Source organism: Typha angustifolia, chromosome 10 (assembly GCF_048772165.1).
Source record: "Typha angustifolia cultivar Huaian chromosome 10, ASM4877216v1, whole genome shotgun sequence".
Classification (NCBI taxonomy): Eukaryota; Viridiplantae; Streptophyta; class Magnoliopsida; order Poales; family Typhaceae; genus Typha; species Typha angustifolia.
In genome coordinates this window covers 3,923,019-3,941,790 of record NC_133248.1, presented here as the reverse complement: position 1 = coordinate 3,941,790, position 18,772 = coordinate 3,923,019, and positions in this window count along the sequence as shown.

Sequence of the window (18,772 nt, the reverse complement as noted above, 5' to 3'; positions counted from 1 at the left end):
CTTGCGCAAACCATGGCGCTCAAGGTGCAAACATTGTTGGAGATCAAGGCAGCCCTTGTTGATAGGAACCATTATCCTCCAAGGCATACCCCTGAGCATCATCGAAGACATGAAGATCGTCCCTTACCAAGAGAGGGGAACCGACAAGGACCGATCCTGGAGGCACCATGGCAATAGCGCGACGAATCACATGGGCGCCACACCGACTTACTACCCTTGCACCCGAGGGCACCTATGGCCCCACATCCAGAGGAGGAGCCTTAGGATGAGTGGGAGGAGCCCCCATATCAACCAAGGTTCTAGCAACAAGAGCCGCTTCACTAAGGACACGAGTACAGACATGACCAAATGCTATAACCCCATACCGTTCGAGTCGATTTTCCTAAATTCAACAGTGGTGACCTGTTGGATTGGATTTATAGGGTGAAGCAACTCTTCACTTATCAAGGGACACCTGATCACCAAAAGGTGCTTCTGGCCTCATTTCACCTTGAAGACGTAGTGGTGAGATGATTTCAAGCAGCACATCGCGCGCACACCTTCGCCACTTGGGAGGAGTTCACCGACGTGCTTTGTGTGCGTTTCAAACCCGCCGACTATGAGGACTTCCAAGCCATTTTGGCGAAGCTAACCCAAAAGACCTCTATAAGAGCCTATCAAAAGGAGTTTGAAAGAATTAGCAATCGAGTCCACGGGTGGTCAGACTTAGCTCTCAAAAGCACTTTCATCTCCAGGCTTCATCGTGATATTCAAGCGGAAGTCAAGGCGACTCATCCTACTACCTTATTGGAAGCCTTTTGAGTGGCTCAAATGATGGAAGAGAAGATAAAGGAGTTGAAGGTGACACACCGTCCAACATGGAGCACTAGCGACCCACACTCTAACCCTAGACTGCTGGTCTTAGGGGTGGCACGTTCGGGGTGGGTTTGGCTAAACCTCAATTGGCCACCCCCACCATGGACAGCCCCTAACCCTAGGGGACAGTCATGGATGATAGGACGATGCCTCACACCATGGAGATCGAAGATCGCCGCTCGAAGGGCCTATGCTTCTATTATGACGAGCCCTTCACACCGAGCCACAAATGCTCCAGACAACTCGCGACCATCATGCTCATAGAGGAGATGATCTAGGATGATCCCATTAAAGATCTTGATGAGCAGCAAGAGGAAGAAGGTGACTAAATCGAAGCGGACAACCCGCTTGAAGTCCAAGCCGAGCTCCTTTCACTCTTTTGCTGGCAAGTCAACTCCGAAAACTCTTTGGGTCAAAGGTATGATCAAGAAGAATAAAGTCTTAATTCTTATTGATTCAGAAAACACCAACAATTTTGTGGATTCTCGAATGGTGAGGTGTTTAGGATTAGAGTCGGAGCCTTCCAACAGCTTTAATGTGGTTATCGGTGATGGCACCATGTTGAGAAAAGAGAGCATATGCTACAAGGTCCGGCTACAAATTTAGGGCCATGTCTTCCAAATTGATCTTTATCTGTTGGCTTTACGAGGAGCCGACTTGTTGCTTGGGGTGCAATGGCTTCGGAATCTTGAACTGATTATTTTCAACTTCACCACCATGGCGATGGAGTTCAGTCATAAAGGCCAACTGATCCAGCTACTAGTTGCATCAAGCGTGGAAGTTAAGGGAGCACTGTAGTCCCTAGAGGGGTTACTGTAACCTGGGTGCCGCGGGTTCCTCATGCAACTCATCAACGGGGCCAAGGACGTGGATGATCCAGTGCACTTACTCGCTGACTTAAAGGCTATTTTGCAGGAAATTTGAAGATGTATTCCAGCAGCCACATAGATTGCCTCCACCTAGGGTGCAAAACTATCGCATCGAGATCATGCCCGGGGCAGGTCCAGCAAATATGATGCCATACCGTTATCCCTTCATCCAAAAGGAGCCTATAACAAAGATGGTCCAAGAGATGTTGTCCGGCGGGGTGATAAGACCAAGTCGAAGCACCTATTCTTCATTGATCTTGCTCGTGTGGAAAAAGGACAGATCGTGACAATTTTGTGTGGACTATCAAGCTCTCAATTCTACCACCGTCAAAGACCGGTATCCCATACTGGTGATCAAAGAGTTGCTGGATGAATTGGCGGGTGCATGTTACTTTTCAAAGCTGGATTTGAGGGGGGGATACCATCAAATCAAAGTCGAACCATCTAATGTGCACAAGACAGCGTTTAGAACTCATGATGGGCACTACGAGTTTCTCGTTATGCTTTTTAGTCTTATCAATGCTCCCGCCACCTTTCAGAGCTTACTAAATGATATCTTTAGACCTCATTTAAGACAATATGTGCTAATATTCTTTGATGATATATTGGTATACAAGCTGTACATGGGAGGAGCACTTGCGACATCTTCGGACGATACTTGGTCTATTGCGGCAATATGAATTGAAAGCCAAGGATGGGCAGCAAAGGGTCGACTATCTAGGCCAAATCATATCTAAAGATGGCATGAAAGCTAACCCTAAAAAGATCCAAAGCATAGTGGAATGGCCACTGCCCAAGACTACCAAGGAGCTACGCGGTTTCCTCAGCTTAATCGGCTTCTATCATCAGTTTGTGGCAAACTATGGCAAGGTTGCGGCTCCCCTCACGACCTTGTTGCGAAAGGGTGCATTCACATGGATGAACAAAGTAAAGAAAGCATTTGAAGCCTTGAAGAAGGTGATGATCTCAACCCCAATCCTTGCTTTAGCTGATTTTACCAAACTGTTCACCATTGAGTGCAACGCATCCGAAGTCGGCATTGGGGCTGTTTTAATGCAAGAAGGCAAACTCGTGGCCTACATGAACAAAGCTCTTTCCGAGTATTTACAGCTGCTATCTACCTATGAAAGAGAGATGTTCGCCATCATTTATGCTATCACCAAGTGGAGGCCTTATCTCGTCGAGTAACGCTTCATGATCCGCACCGATCAAAGGAGTTGATACACTTAGTTAGGATCTTTTCTTATTGCATTAGGTGTTTATTTTCATTAAAATAAAATTCTTGTAGGTCACATTTGAACATAGGAGGGGTCGCATTCGAACGCCTGCATCAAGTTTGTAAATACAGAGAACGCATATTATGCGTTCGAACGCGGTCAGGCGAGTTCGAATGCTTGTGTTCGAACACCTGTATCACGTTCGCACATCCAAAGATGGAGCTTTTTGAGTGCGTTCGAATGCGATCGACGGGAATCCTCTAGAATTAGGGTTTCATATTGTTTTAGGACTTGTTGGCTAGCCTCTATAAATATATGGATGGCAGCCAACTTTATTATGCTATTGGATTATTGATTTCTTACCTCCTATTTTCTCTCTAGACTTCTCCCTCCTCTCTCTTCACCATCCTTCCACCTCTACCGCTGGTAAGGTTTCTCCTAACTTCTAATCTCCCTTGACTGTCGAGTCACCCCTCTTCTTTAATATCTCGACCACTTCGTTCCCTTCATCTACTTCCCTTAATCACTTCCACAATCCACCCTCATCTCCATACCTATCCATAACCCTAACATCCACTCCATCCGTCACCACCACCATCACCCATGTTCTTTCATATTTTCGTCCTAGTTGAAGTTCGAATCTACAAAGGGCATAAATATGAAAGTTGTAGATCAGGAAGCTATGGATCTAACCCAATTATCTTCATAATTTTTTGACTACCAAAGAATATCTTACGAATATTTTCTCATGGTTGCGCGGACTGATTCCTATAATACATTTAGATCTTGAAGGAATCGTTGCGTAGCCTATCTTTGGTTATAGATCTTATCAGGAGTTTGCCTACTTCCTTGGGTAGCACATACACACACCAACCCAGCAAAGGTGGGTGGCCAAGCTACTTGGATATGACTATGAGTTTGTGTATAAAAAGGGGACCAAAAAAAGCGCTGTCGATGCCTTATCAAGGTGCCCAAATCCAGCCGAGTTGGCGGCAATTTTGGCATCAACTTTTCATTTATTTTTCCAACAGCTGCAGGAGGCCTACAAGAACCATTCGGACATCATAAGGATGTTGGACGACCTTGCTGCAGATCCTAGCTGTATGTAAGAAGTGGTGGTGAAGGATGGGCTCTTGGTGGACAAGCCAAGATCATTGTTCTAACTAACCTCCACTTGCGCTTGGAACTGATGTGCCACTTCCATGACTTGCCCATGGCTGGACATGAAGGGGTGTTGCAGACCTATAAACGGCTAAGTCAGAGTTGCACATAGGCTGGAATTAAGAATGATATACAAGCTTACGTCAAGGCTTGTGAGGTGTGTCACAAAGCAAAAACGTAGTCAGCAAAACCTGCTGGCTTGCTACAACTGCTCCCGAGTTTGGGAGGATGTCGCCATGGATTTCATTAACGATCTGATCTACCTAAGGCTAGAGGACATTCCGTGATCTTGGTGATGGTATATCGCCTCAACAAGTATGCACATTTTTCAACCTTGGCGCATCCCTACATGGCAAAGGTCACGGAGGTTTATTTACACGATGTGGCCAAGATGCATGGTATGCTAAAATTGTTTGTTTCAGATCATGATCCTATATTTCTTAGTCAATTTTGGCAGGAATTCTTTGCTTTCCAAGTGAGTACCTTTCGTATGAGTCCAGTCTATCATCCTCAAACAGATAGTCAATCCGAGGTGCTGAACCATTGCTTAGAGCAGTACTTGCGGTGTTTTGTCGACACAAGCGACCGCGGTAGTGGCTATCTTATTTGCCATAGGCTAAGTGGTCATACACTCAACCATTGGCATGATGCCGTTCGAGGCAGTCTATGGTTAGCCACCTCCGACCTTGCATACATACTTGCCATCGGTCCGAGCCGACCAAACTAAGGTGGATACGATTTTGTGAGATCGTGATGAGATGCTAAGGAGACTCAAGATGCACCTAGCGGTTGCCTAAAATCGGATGAAACAAGTCTACGACCAGTGGCACCAAGAGAGGTCCTTCTCAATTGGGGACTAGGTCTACATCAAGCTCCAACCATATCAGCAAAGCTCAGTTAGACCCATTCCTAATCAAAAGTTGGCTCCAAGGTCTTATGGACCATACCAGGTGACCGAGAGGATTGGGCTGTGGCGTACCACCTAGACTTACCTAAGGAGGTGCGCGAATACATCCAGTTTTTCATGTCTCAAGCCTTAAGGCTCGAGTTTCTCCTGCCGAGCCGACTGGAGCTGTTCTATTTGAGCCAACAAGGGCTGAAGCTGAAAGTCCAAAGCTGAACCGAGTACTCCTATTCCAATTCAGATCCTAGCCAAATGATGCACTCGAGTCTAGGATAAGTGGGTGATTGAGATTTTGGTGGAGTAGCGAGGACGCACAGTTGACGAGGCAACTTAGATGCCCAAATCTGACTTCATTGACCGCTATCCTGAGCTGACACCTTGAGGATAAGGTAAACGAAAGCGTGGTGGAGTGATACGATTCGATCCATATTGGCTCCACTCGTGAATTGGGTTCATTAGGATAAGCCTATTTATCTAGTTGAGTTTTGTTAGAAGAAATAAAAAGGATTTTCACCGAGAGGCGTTCGAACGTAGGGACTATGTTCAAATGGATATGCTAATGCCTGCACACGTTCACAAAAATAGAGAATGTAAATTGTGCATTCCAATGAAATCGAGTTGTTTGAACGCGATTGTTCAAACACCTACACACTTTCGCAACGACAAAGAACTATAATTTCGCATTCGAATGTGATCGGGCACGTTCATACGCATTGCAGCAAAAGTTGTTGGTTTGTTAGGATTTTTTAACTTAGTTGATGGGTCCCTAGGGTGAGCCTCTATAAATATATGGAGGAAATCCTAATTAGGGTTTTATTAGATAATTAAAATTGGCATTGTGCCTTTATCTCCTTCTCAACTATCTCTAGCTATTGGCGCCTTCTCCCACCTCCTTCCTCCCATCACCCAAGCCTTTGGTCGACCTTCTCTAACTCCTAATCTCCCTCTTCTACAATAACTTCTCCCCCTTCACACCAAGAAATTAACCTAGAACTTATCAAGCCACTGGAGGGCTAATAAGTTAAGGTTTATTTTACCTTCGGCCACTGTTTGGTTGATATCTTAAGATCTAACAATCCAAATCCTACGATCTTGGATTCGTTGGAAAGCTCTTTCAAAGAGAAAAAACATATCCAAAATTCAGGAAGCTCCATCAGTTAAATTGTTCGTAGATTTCCTCGAAAGTTACAAGCCTAATCGAGTCCAAAACTGTTTCGGATCGGATCAAGCCAGTTCGTAACATATTGTAATTGAATAATGTATCCACATTTTTAGTGGATTGATTTGTGTGTGATCAGATCCGCAATTTTTTCCTCTTTATCATTATCATGGGAGGTTTTCCTATGTTAAAAATTCTTTGACCTTGGTTTTTTTTTTTCTTTCCGTATCTAGAGAATAAAATTATATTCGCATCTATCCAACCCTGTGAGAAGCACCCATGAACTAACTAATGGAATAAACAACATAGCTAATGTATGATTTTATGAGAGTTAGATATATAATACTGCCAACTAATTGCCTATAAGGAGAGGAGCGTCAACTCCAAAGGATTGTTAACTGTCTTACCAGCATTAATCAAGCTTAAGTTGGAAAAAAAAAATCATATGAGTATTTGGTGTTAAGAGAAGTAGTAACCTTTAGTACCTCAAGTGATCTCAGGACCAAGAATGCTACTAAGATTTTCTAAGAAAGTGTTGAATATATATACTAGTAGTATCATCAATAGTAATAATTTTATCATCAACATAAAGACAGAAGAATAAGACCAGTTATACTTCTCTAAATAACGAGTGCAAAATCATAAGATCTAGAGAATATCTTTAATAAATAATCTTAGAGCTGAATTTAGTAAATCAAGCTGTAAAAGCTAGATTGATATTACAACCAAATAATAAACTTGCAAACTTTGTATGGGAGGTGCTCAATGACATCCGAAGGCAGGGCAGCGAAAGTTGACTCAACCTAATAATCTGACTTGTAATTCAACTTTTAAATTGGTTTGTGTTTACTCTAATTAAATTCAAGTCGTAAATAAGTTAACCTATCTAACCCGATTATCAATCAGCTCATGCTTGTTTTTATTACCTCAACTCATTAATAAGTTTATGACCCAACCAACCAAACTGTTTATAATACGTAACCCATTTATGACACGATAACATGTTTATGACTTGACTAACCCGTTTATGACCCGCACAATTTGCTTAAGACTCAACTAACTCATTTATTATACGAAAAAAATCCATTTATAATCCAGGAAAACCCATTTATAACTCAAAAAATCTATTTATAATTTGATTATACATATTTATATCCTGAATAACTTATATACATTTGAATAACCTATGCCATCCGATAACCTGTTTATAACATGTGCAACATGTTTAATAAATAGGTGATGTTTATGTTTGTATTATCATGATCCAACTCCAATCCGACTAACTTGACCAGATTGCCGCCGCTATCTAGAGGCAACATAGAGTCTTTCTTTGTAAGATTTTTTTGAGAAGGGAGTATTTCTTTGTAGATTGCTATTTAAGAAGTCAGTTTTAGCGTCCATTTGGAATAACTACTAAAGACAAATTACAACAGCTGCAAAGAAGCATCTAATAAAGGTGAGTCATACTATAAATTTAAAGTCTCTCGTATCCATACCATATTTCTTGTTTTCTTTTTTTTTCTTTTCTTTTCTTTAGAGAGATAATCTATACCATATTCTTGGATGAAACCCTTCACAACAAGCTTTATCTCCCTCTGTTCATCCATTTGCTTGATTCACCACTAAATATATCCTAGGAGGTCAATCAATCGAGTCTAAGTATTAGTTGTAATAAGGGAATCTAACTATTCGATCATAGCTTTAAGACTATTGTAATTGTAAGCTAGGTTTTCCAATCAGCCGACTTGTGACCAAACAAAGTTACTCATGATGTATTTTGTCTAGCTTCTAGAATATGAGTTGTGACACAATATCATATGAAGTTTGAAAGTTAGACAGAGCTTGTTGGAGCAAAGTTTGAAGAAGTGAATGTTGGTTTTGAAGTTTACTGAAACAACTTCAAACTTAGTTCTCTTGGGAGCTCCCAAAATATTCAAGAGCTCTAGAAAAATTTACATAATTTCAAATGAAATCCTCCCAAGAGCTTAAAAAAATTTAAGAGAAGAATTGTACATGGTATAAAATGTTATGCTTCAGATTCTACAAATCTTTTTACATAATGTTATTGCATAGCTTATTAATTGTTATATTATTAGAAAATACTGTATTTTAAAAAATTTTGTTTTGTCACGAAATTGTCAAAAGAGAAATTTGTTAGGTTTTGTAGTTGGCAAATGTGACCGGACAAAGTTAGTCATGACAAATTTTTTCTTATTTTTATTGTATGAGTTGTAGCACAATGCCCTATAAAGTTTGAAATTTAAATGGAGTTGATTGGAGCAACTTTTAAAAAACTGAAGGTCAATTTAGAAGTTTGTTTGAACAATTTCAAACAAAATTCTCCCGAGAGATCTAAAATAATTTAAGAGAAGTAAAGGTCAAAAGTTTGAAGTCATTCGAATATACTCTGAATGAAATCCTCCCAAGAGCTCAAAAAAATTCAAGAGATAGCCGTTGTTTGAAGTCGACAATAACATTTCGATCATTTGATGTTTGTTTGAACAAACTTAAAATGAAATCCTCCCAAGAGCTCCAAATTAAATTAAAGACTACATTAGAAGAATGGGTATTCAAACATGTTTGGTTATGTCGGAAAAGTTACTCATTTTCAATTTGAGTTAGGATTTGAGTAGCATACCTTTTGAGGGGCTATAAAAGAAAATCTTGATGAAAATACGGCATCGCTCCTAGAAGTTAAAAATATCTTTGGAGCTCACTCAAAGGAGGAATGAGAGAGAGACAGTAGATTTGTGAGGATTTAATGCTTCATCTTGTTATGGTTCCACTATATTGAAAATTCTATTAAATGTTATCTTAAGGGTAATAGAATTAAGTCTACAATCTTAAGGGTCACCTACCAATCAGATACACTGAATATGGTCTCTTTCAACCTTCTTGGGCGGTGGATTCGTTTGTAGATGATATCATAAAACTAGGTTTTGTGATTCTTATTCTCTAAAAAGGCCTTCCAACCCCATGCATTACCTCTGTACCAAATAATCCTCCAATTAGGAATGTTACCTTGAGAATCCTTTTCCAACTCAAGTGCACGAAAAGGAGCCAAAAGAGATCAACAAACACATGCCACGAACTCAACCCAACCCCCTACATACGCTCGCCCACCCTGTCTTAAAAGCATATTCCACCTCCAAGTTATCATTTCCAGGATCTTTACATTTGGTGACCTCCGCTTCCTTTCTTCCACCTCCCCTTCTTTACCACCTCATAAAGATACCCATTATTAGCTGTCTCCTTTAATTTCCATCCTATATTGGCTTGTTCCTTTCTTCTACTCCTATGCAAGATCCAGTAGCTATCAAATGGACCAACTTACTACCTTATGCCCGGAGAACTCATTCAATTATAACTCAACGTTATGCGCGTGCAACCCGGGATACTACTACTACACGAAGACCGGGCGATGCGCCGCCTTGGAGGCCGCCGGAAATGGAGACTGGGTGGTCGGTACGGGTGTAGGGACGGGGCCGACGTTTCTTGAGACGCTGCTGCCGCTTGGATCGGTGGAGAGTATGGTGCAGTCGGAGGTGGCGGTGGTTAGGACGACCGTGGTGGCGGTGCTCGTCTGGCTCACCTTCTGTGCCGCCGTGAGATTTGGGAGGACCGACGGCGGGAGGACGGTGTGGTTTCGGCTTCGCTGGAAGATCGGTTGCCTAGACCACCGGTTTGCTACCAAGCATTTGTTGGTTAGTATTTATTCTATATCTCTTTTCTTTGTAGTGGTTTTGTGACAACAGGGTATGGTTATGGTTTATGTTTACGCTTGCCTGCAACAGGTTTGTGCCATCCATATGGTTAAGTTGTTTAGCTCATTGGGCCTTGGGAGGCTCACACAATAGATTATAAGTGTAGTAGTTAATTAACACTTAACAGCTATGCAATATTATGGAATAACACGTCGGCAATACTGTTGGTATTCATCGCACACCGATCAGCTATGATACTACTTATTGTACGCGCAATATAACATTAGCCGTGGAAAGTGGTTTTGACACTCCGAGGCTATTTGATTGAAAACTTTTTAAGATAATGTATTAATAGATATAGTATTTAATTAAAAAACTATTGTTTTTTCGTGCATTAAGTCTGAAAAATAATATTTTAAAAAATTAATTAGACTCATATGTAGTCTTTTGTTTGGAGTAAATGGATGCCCACATCTAGCCATCCCAATCTTATTCATCTTTTTCCTCTTATTTTGATCCCAATCTAATCTCATCCAATCTCCCTCCTCTCATTTTGATCCCAACTCAATCCCAACCCATCTCTTTCCTCTCCTCTCATTTTTATTATCAACTCTAACTTATCTTTCGTCTCATCTCTTCTATTTTCATCTAATTAAACACTTGTTTAATTACTAAATATATCATTATGGAATATAATTAATCAAACCAGTTTAACAAAAAATTCGTTATGAAATATAATCAATTATAATTCATTTGTTTCTCTACATACATAGAGAAATATGTATCTCTTAATACACATATATTTCTAAATATAAGAAACCAAACGACCCCTCCATATATAATCTGATCAACCAAACACTAAGAAAGAACAAAATAATCACAAAAACTCATACACGGAGATTAAAAAATCATTTGAAATAGAGAAGAAAACTACAGGGCAATTATATATTCACTATGTAAGATACAAAAGTATGAAGGTTCTAAAATATCTAAGCTAAACTAATATAAGAAGCACACCCACTTGTACATAACTTGCTAATGCAAAAACTCATTCTCTCTTACCGCATATTATTGTTATTCAGTTAGTGGCTCCTTATTGACCATTTATAGATCAACCCACTAGTGTATCTCGCACACTCTGCCTGATACTATGCATTATCGCATCTTTTATGTGCCTCTTGCACATCCTTCATGGACTCTTAGTGCACCTACCATGTACCACTCCTTGCCGTATGGAAGTCTAGCCCTCTATATTTTTATATACGCACCTAAATCTTATGTCATTCTCCTAGTTAAATTAGGGTACACTCTTAATCTATTTAGGAGACATTATGCAATCTCTTAATTTAACTATAAAAACCTCTCACCGTGTCCTACTCTATTAAGGAAACTAAAGCTTCATATATTCAATTAGAACATATTATGTAATTTAGTATAAAATATATAATTTAAGTATGAAATAAGTGTAGGAAGGTGAGTGATCTTCTTATTCTGAAACTAAGGAATATACTTACACAAGCAATTCTAGATAACACAACTTACTTCAACAAGGACTTCCAACTGAACACATTATAGCAGATCAATACAAATGTAAGATAACACTGATCCAATTAATATATTACATGATTCTTTTTCATATTAGGGTTGCATGGAGAATGTAAAGAAGGTATGGGCGGATAGTACATTTGGGAACCCTATGCAATCCCTAGTGCACTGGCTTAGTAAGTTAGGACAAGGACTTTGCAAGTGGAGCAAGCAGATTATGGGTTCCTCGAGTAGAAGCTCCGAGAGGAGGGTGATCAGATCGGGTGCCTAGTGGGGGTTGATTCCAATGGAAGCTCAACGGAGTCTATGCTGGTGGAGCTAAGGTGTTTATACAATCTAAAGGTAGCTCTCAACTGTCAGATCAACCTCAAATGGCTATAGGGGTCCAGACTTTGATGGCTACAAGATGGAGATAGTAACACAAAAGTTTTCCAATTCACATCCACTCTTAGGCACAAACACAAACAAATCTCGACTGTGCAAGTTGTAGAGAACCAGTGGATGCATGGGCAGGAAGAGGTGACAAAAGCTTCAACGGAGAGTACGAAGCTTTGTGGGGTAGACCACTGGTCTCCTATGTGAATTTGAATCAATGGTTGGCCCTTCCGACTATCTCCTCGGTAGAAGCCAATCCTTTAATGCTTCCGGTCACTGAGAAGAAGATTAAACTAATTGTTTGGTGCCTCCCCCTTGGGAAGGTGCTAAGCCTGAATGGTATTTCAGTTAAATTTTATCGGCGATAGTGGGAGGTTGTTGGAGACAATCTCTGCATTGCAATCCAACACTTTTTCACTCATGTGTTGTTGCAACATCACTGGGGGCAAACTTTCATTACTATAGTGCCAAAGAAGGAGCAGTCGGCTTGGGTCAAGGAGTACCGCTCGATCGCTCACTACAACATGAGCTATAAAAAGTCTCCAAGGTGTTGGTGGGCAAACTCAAGGTGGTCCTACAGTCTTTGGTCGGACCAGAGCAGGTGGCTTTTATGGAAGACAGAAGTATCAGCAACGTCATTACAACACAGGAAGTGGCACACTTGCTGATGAAGGACAAACATCGACCCTGGTGATGATGCTAAAGTACAACATGGAGAAGGCATACGATTGTGTTTGCTAGCGTGTGGTGGGCAAGTTTATCCACCACATGGGTTTTCTAAACGGCCGAGTGGAGTGGATCACAACTTCCATCTCATCACCAAGATACGACCTCCTCATCAATGGTACCCCATCGAAGTGGATCGTACCCCACTATGGTCTACAATGGTAGGACCCCCTCTTGCCATATCTCTTTATATTGGTGTCTCAGATACTAACGGCTATGCTGAACTCTGAGGTCATGGCCGGGCAATTAACGGGTTATGCTGTGGGGGACATGCAGTTGATGCACTTGCTCTATGCTGATGACTTGCTCCTCACGGTGCAAGCCACAATGTCGAATGCTCTTAGTGTCAAAGATAGCCTGGCGAGATACTCGACCATTTCCAACAAACGATCACTCAGATATGTCTGAGTTGTATGTGCCGAGCTACTTAGTGGAAGAGGAGGTGGTGCAACTGAGTACCACCCTTGAGCTTAGCAAGGCAAAGTGGCCTTTCAAGTACTTGGGGTTGCAACTCTCCGGCCAACGCATCAGCATGACGGAGCACCACAGCATTATCGAACAAGTAAACAAGAAGTTGGCAGACTAGAAGCACAATACCTTGTCCTTTTGGGTAGATTAACCTTGCTAAAGTCCATTTTACTCTCCATTTCAACATATTGGATGTACTACACCTAACTACTGGATGCTATCTTGGAGGCCATCTCCAAGATTGCTTAGTTTTCTATGGAACAACTGGTAGGGCCACAGTCTCCACCTACTGAGCTGGGAAGTTGTCACCAGTCCTACTAGGCTAGGTGAGCTCGGGATAAGAAGACTAAAGGAGGCTCACACTGCGATGGTGGGGAAGTTGGTTCTCCAAGTGCTCAATGGTGACCGAGCACCATGGGTGGGCATCCTACTTGGCAAATATGGGTGATTGGATTCCTAAAACATCAAAGTTTTTGCCAACTGCTCGTGGGGCTGGTAGAACCTTTGCTGGGAGATGAACTGCATGAGGTTGGGCTGCCAGAAGTTGATAGGTGATGGAAGAAGCACTAGGGTGGCGATAAAGCTGTGGATCTCCTCCATCCCGTAGTGTAGGCAACCGAAGGAGTTACATCAAGCACTACTGGATCATAACCTTACGATGGAGGAGTTGAGGATTGGTGGTGTTTGGAATATAGACAAAATACACAATGAGGGTGGTTTTGACCTAGCCTTTTAGGTGGCAATGTTACCTTTGGGAGAAGCCACCACTTCTGACCAATGGATATGATGGCCTCACCCAAAAGGTAAGCCTATAGCGAGCTCCACCTATAGGTTTCTTACACTAGTAGCGGGCATTGTGCCAGCTGCATGTAGCCTCGAGGGTTCGCCCATTCTGTTGGAAATTGGTGTGGCAATGCATCCCTACCTCTGCCTATCTCGCCAACCTCAACATGGGTGTCACAGACTGCTACAAATCTATGCGAGATAGGCAACGAGACCGCCACTAACCTCCTCTTCGAATGTCGGTATAGCCAATAGATTTGGGCACACATTGATAAGGAGCTGGGGGTTGACTTCGCAATAGCATCGATGATGGATATGGACTAGTTAGCAAAGACATGAAAGCAAGCTAACGATAATGATCTAAAGGTTAAGGGGGTGATAGCGGTGACTCTTTGGAGAATTTGGAAACAATGCAACCAAGCAACTTTTGGTGGTGATTCCTTGCCACTACGAACGGTTGCTAGTCGGGCACTTTGCCTTGTCGAGGAATATGGTAAGGTCTCCAGCAAGGTTGCTTCTCAATGGCGGGCGAAGTGAAGTGGAGTTTGCTAGGTTCAAGATGAGCTAAGCTCAATGTAGATGGCTAATACATCTAGTTAGGATCTTTTCTTATTGCATTAGTTATTTATTTTCACTAAAATAAATTTTCTATAGGTCGCGTTCGAATGTGGTTGGGAGCGCATTCGAATGCTTTTGTGAACGCCTGCATCAGGTTCGTAAATACAGATAATGCAAAATGCGCGTTCGAACGTGGTCGGGCACGTTCGAACGTCGTGTTCGAATGCTTGCATGCCTTTTATGCGTTTGAACATGATCGGACGAGTTCGAACGCGATCGACGGGATTCCACTAGGATTAGGGTTAATTCATGTTATTAAGGCTTGTTGGCTAGCCTCTATAAAGGTGAGGATGGCAGCTAAATTTATTATGCTATTGGATTATTGATTTCTTGCCTCCTATCTTCTCTCTATTCTCTCTACTCTAATCTCCCTCCTCCCTCTTTACCAATCTACCACCTCTACCGTTGGCAATGTCTCTCATAACTTCTAATCTCCCTTGTTTGTCAAATCCTCCCTCTTTCTTGGGATCTCGACCACTTTTTTTCCTTCGTCTTTATCACTTAAACAACATCAACCATCCATCTTCATCTTTATTACCATCTATAACTCTAGCATCCACTCCACCCGTCACCACCACCATCATCTGCACTAAATTATAATTTAGTCCTTGTTTTAGTTCGAATCTATAGTAAGTGTAAATATAGAAAACGTAGATCAAAAAGTTATGGATCGATTCCACTTAGTTTTGTAATTTTCTGACTACGAAAGAATATTTGGTGAATATTTTCCCTCAATTGCACGGACTACTTTCTACAATAAATCCAGATCTTGAAATAATCATTCCGTAGCCCTATCATTGGTATCAGAGCCTATCTTTTGGTACCGTAGACCCTATTATTGGTATCCAAGCCTATCTTTTGGTATCATAGAACCTATCATTGGTATTAGAGCCTATCTTTTGGTACCGTAGAACCTATCATTGGTATTAGAGCCAAGCGAACCTCAGACCTCCATTAATGGTTGAAACAAAGAAGATGACATTAACAAAGAGACCAATGGAGCGCACATCGACAAGGAAAGACTCAACCTATGATAACCCTAACCTGAGGCCGATCTCTTTGGAGCGACCACGGTAGGACCGCATCAACCAACGTCCATCAGTGTGAATATGGGCATGGCAGATGAACTTAGGGGCATGTTTCAAACATTACTATATAGAGTTGACATAATGCATAATGATCATAATATTTTAAAAGAATATGTCATGAACCGATCGACTTCGTCATCTCCTCGACAACGATCAGTGCCTCAAGAAGGATCAACTATAGGACCACACCGAACCGATACCCCATAGGTCTAGGTGCAACATGTTAGTATCAATGATCCTCTTTTACCTATGCCTACACATCATTCCCCACCTCCGTTACAAAATCCAAGACCGGCGATGGTGGAACTTGAGAGGCGAGCGGCACCGGTGCACTTCTTCGAAAAGGAGGATTAGCACTTTGAGGATGAGGTTGATCCTTTCGGAGATAGTGATGGACGTGCTCGAGGATTTAGAGAAGGATATCAACATGCACAAAGGTTCAGATCTGAACTAAGGATCTTTCGCAAATCTAATAATGCTTTTCGGGGGAGAACCGCACGCTTGGACTTTCCAAAATTCTAAGATGGTGATTCAATGGATTGGGTGTTTCAAGTTGAACAATATTTTGATTATCAAGAGACAACGAAGGACGCAAAGGTCCAGAGGGCAAGCTTTCACCTCCAAGAAATGGCATTGCATTGGTATAGATCGGTTATTCGTGGTGGTGGATTTACCGTTTGGGCTGACTTTTGTAGGAAGATTACACGCAGATTTGGGACAGCGGTATATAAATATTTTACTACCACTTTAATCAAAATGGTTCAGAAGACAACCGTTCTAGAGTATCAAGTTGAATTTAAAAGAGTTAGTAGTCATTGTGAGCCACCTTGGCCTAAACCGACATTGATGAACACATTCATTTCAGGGCTGCAAGATGAGGTACAAGCAGATGTTCGTACTCTAAGTCCTACCACTCTTGAGGAGGCCTTTGAGAATGCTGTGAGGATGGAGCAAAAGCATAAGGCTCTCAAGATGGTAGCGAAATCAAGTTGGGGCAACCGAGATGGATGGTTTGCGACTAGAACGTCAGCTGAAAATTCTACGGGTTCAAAAACAGCGGCTATGAGTACTAGACCACGACCACCTTTGAGACCTTCTTTCGATGTTAGAGGAGGCACTAGATGCCCCGTTCGAACTCTCACACCTACCTAGGTGGAGGAGCGAAGAGTGAATGGCCTTTGCTTTCGATGCGATGAACATTTCAACCCCGGTCATCGGTGTTCCAAATCGATCGGGAGTGTGATGCTCATCGACGGTCTCGAGGAGGACGATGAGGTTGTTGGTGATGGAGAGTGTTCAGAGATGTTCCATGAGGAGGCCGTTGAGGAGGGCATAGAGGAAGATATCTAAGTTAAAATATCGATGCATATTCAGGTACTTCCGCGTCGAGGACGTTATGGGTAGACAGACTCGCTAGAAAGCATTGTGTGCATATCCTCATCGATTCCAGCAGTACACACAACTTTCTAAATGAGAGGTTAGTGAGAAGATTGGGCTTGGATGCTGAACCGATCATGGGATTTGACGTTACTATTGGAGACGGCACGAAGCTTAAGGCGGAGAGCTTTTATCGCCAGGTCGGTATACGAGTGTAAGGACACGATATCATTGTGGACTTGTATCCATTGGCGCTGCGAGAAGCGGACATTGTCCTTGGCACTTAGTGGTTACAAAGCTTGGGACTCATCACTTTTGATTTCTAAAGCATGTGGATGAAATTTAAGCAAGGAAACAAAGATGTACGGCTTGATGGCGTTCGATCTCCGCCGATTCCTGCGATGCAGCCAATAGTGGGGCTGCCATATGCAAGTAATTTGGCCTATCTTCTTCAATTAGGACCAATAGGAGACGAGCCTCAAATGAGTTCAAATACTACCATCAGATAGTCTAATTTATTAAACAAATTTGCTGGACTATTTGAGGAATCAAAGGAGTTGTCACCAAGGAGAATGGCGGACCACCGTATAGAGATTGTGTCCGGGGCTACATCGGTGAATGTGAGGCTATATCGATATTCACATGTGCAAAAGGAAGTTATCTCAAAGATGATAGCTGAGATGTTGGAGCAAGGCCTCATTCAACCAAGTCATAGCTCTCACTCCTCGCCCGTGCTATTGGTGCAAAAGAAGGATGGGACATGGCACTTTTGTATCGACTATCGGGCACTAAATGCCATTACCATCAAGGACCGGTATCCCATTCTGATTATAGAGGAGTTGCTGGACGAGCTTGCATGGGAAATTATATTCAGCAAGCTTGACTTGAGGGCCGATCAAATTAGAGTTCATCGACGGATGTGCACAAGACTGCATTTTAGACTCTAAACGGATATTACGAGTTCCGGGTGTGCCTTTTGGTCTCACTAATGCTCCAGCTACTTTTCAAGGCCTTATGAATGATATATTTCGACTTCTATTGCGAGGGTATGTTTTGGTATTCTTTGATGATATTTTAGTATATAGTAGGACTGAATTAAAGCATTGGCGGCATTTGAAGGATGTGCTAAATTTGTTGAAGCAAAACCAGCTAAAGATTAAGAAGTCCAAGTGTCTATGGGGAGTATTACAAGTGGAGTATTTAGGCCACATCATCTCAGCGGACGGTGTAGCAGCGGATCTTCAAAAAGTAGCATGCATGACCGCTTGGTCTATTCGTACCACCACCATAGGATTGCGAGGATTTTTCGGGTATGGCAAGATCGCTGCTCCTCTCATTTCTTTATTAAAAAATGACTCTTTTAGATGGATGGATGAAGCCACTATAGCATTTGAAAAACTAAAAACAGTAATGACGACGATGCCTATTTTAGCGCTATCGGACTTCACCAAATAGTTCATTGTAGAATGTGATGTGTCGGGAGTTGGCATAGGAGTTGTACTAATGCAAGGAGGACATTCCATTGACTTTCTTAGCAAAGCTTTATCACAAAAATCTTAGCAATTATCAACTTACAAGAGAGAGATGTTGGCAATTCTGCATGCGGTGATAAAGTGGAGGCAATATTTGATCGGTAGGCGATTCATTATCCGAACCAATCAAAGGAGCCTTCCATATTTTATGGGACAACATATTCACACTTCGACATAGCATAAATGGGTTACAAAATTGCTGGGGTATGATTATGAAATTCAATACAAGAAAGGAACGAAAAATAAAGCGACAAATGCATTATCACGCCAACCCGATACCGCTGAGCTTGCAGCTTATTCTTCTCCCACTTTTCATTTTCTTGATGAGCTGAGGTATGCATGCACATCTGACCCAGATGTTTTGAGATTGCTATAGGAGGTGTTGGATGAT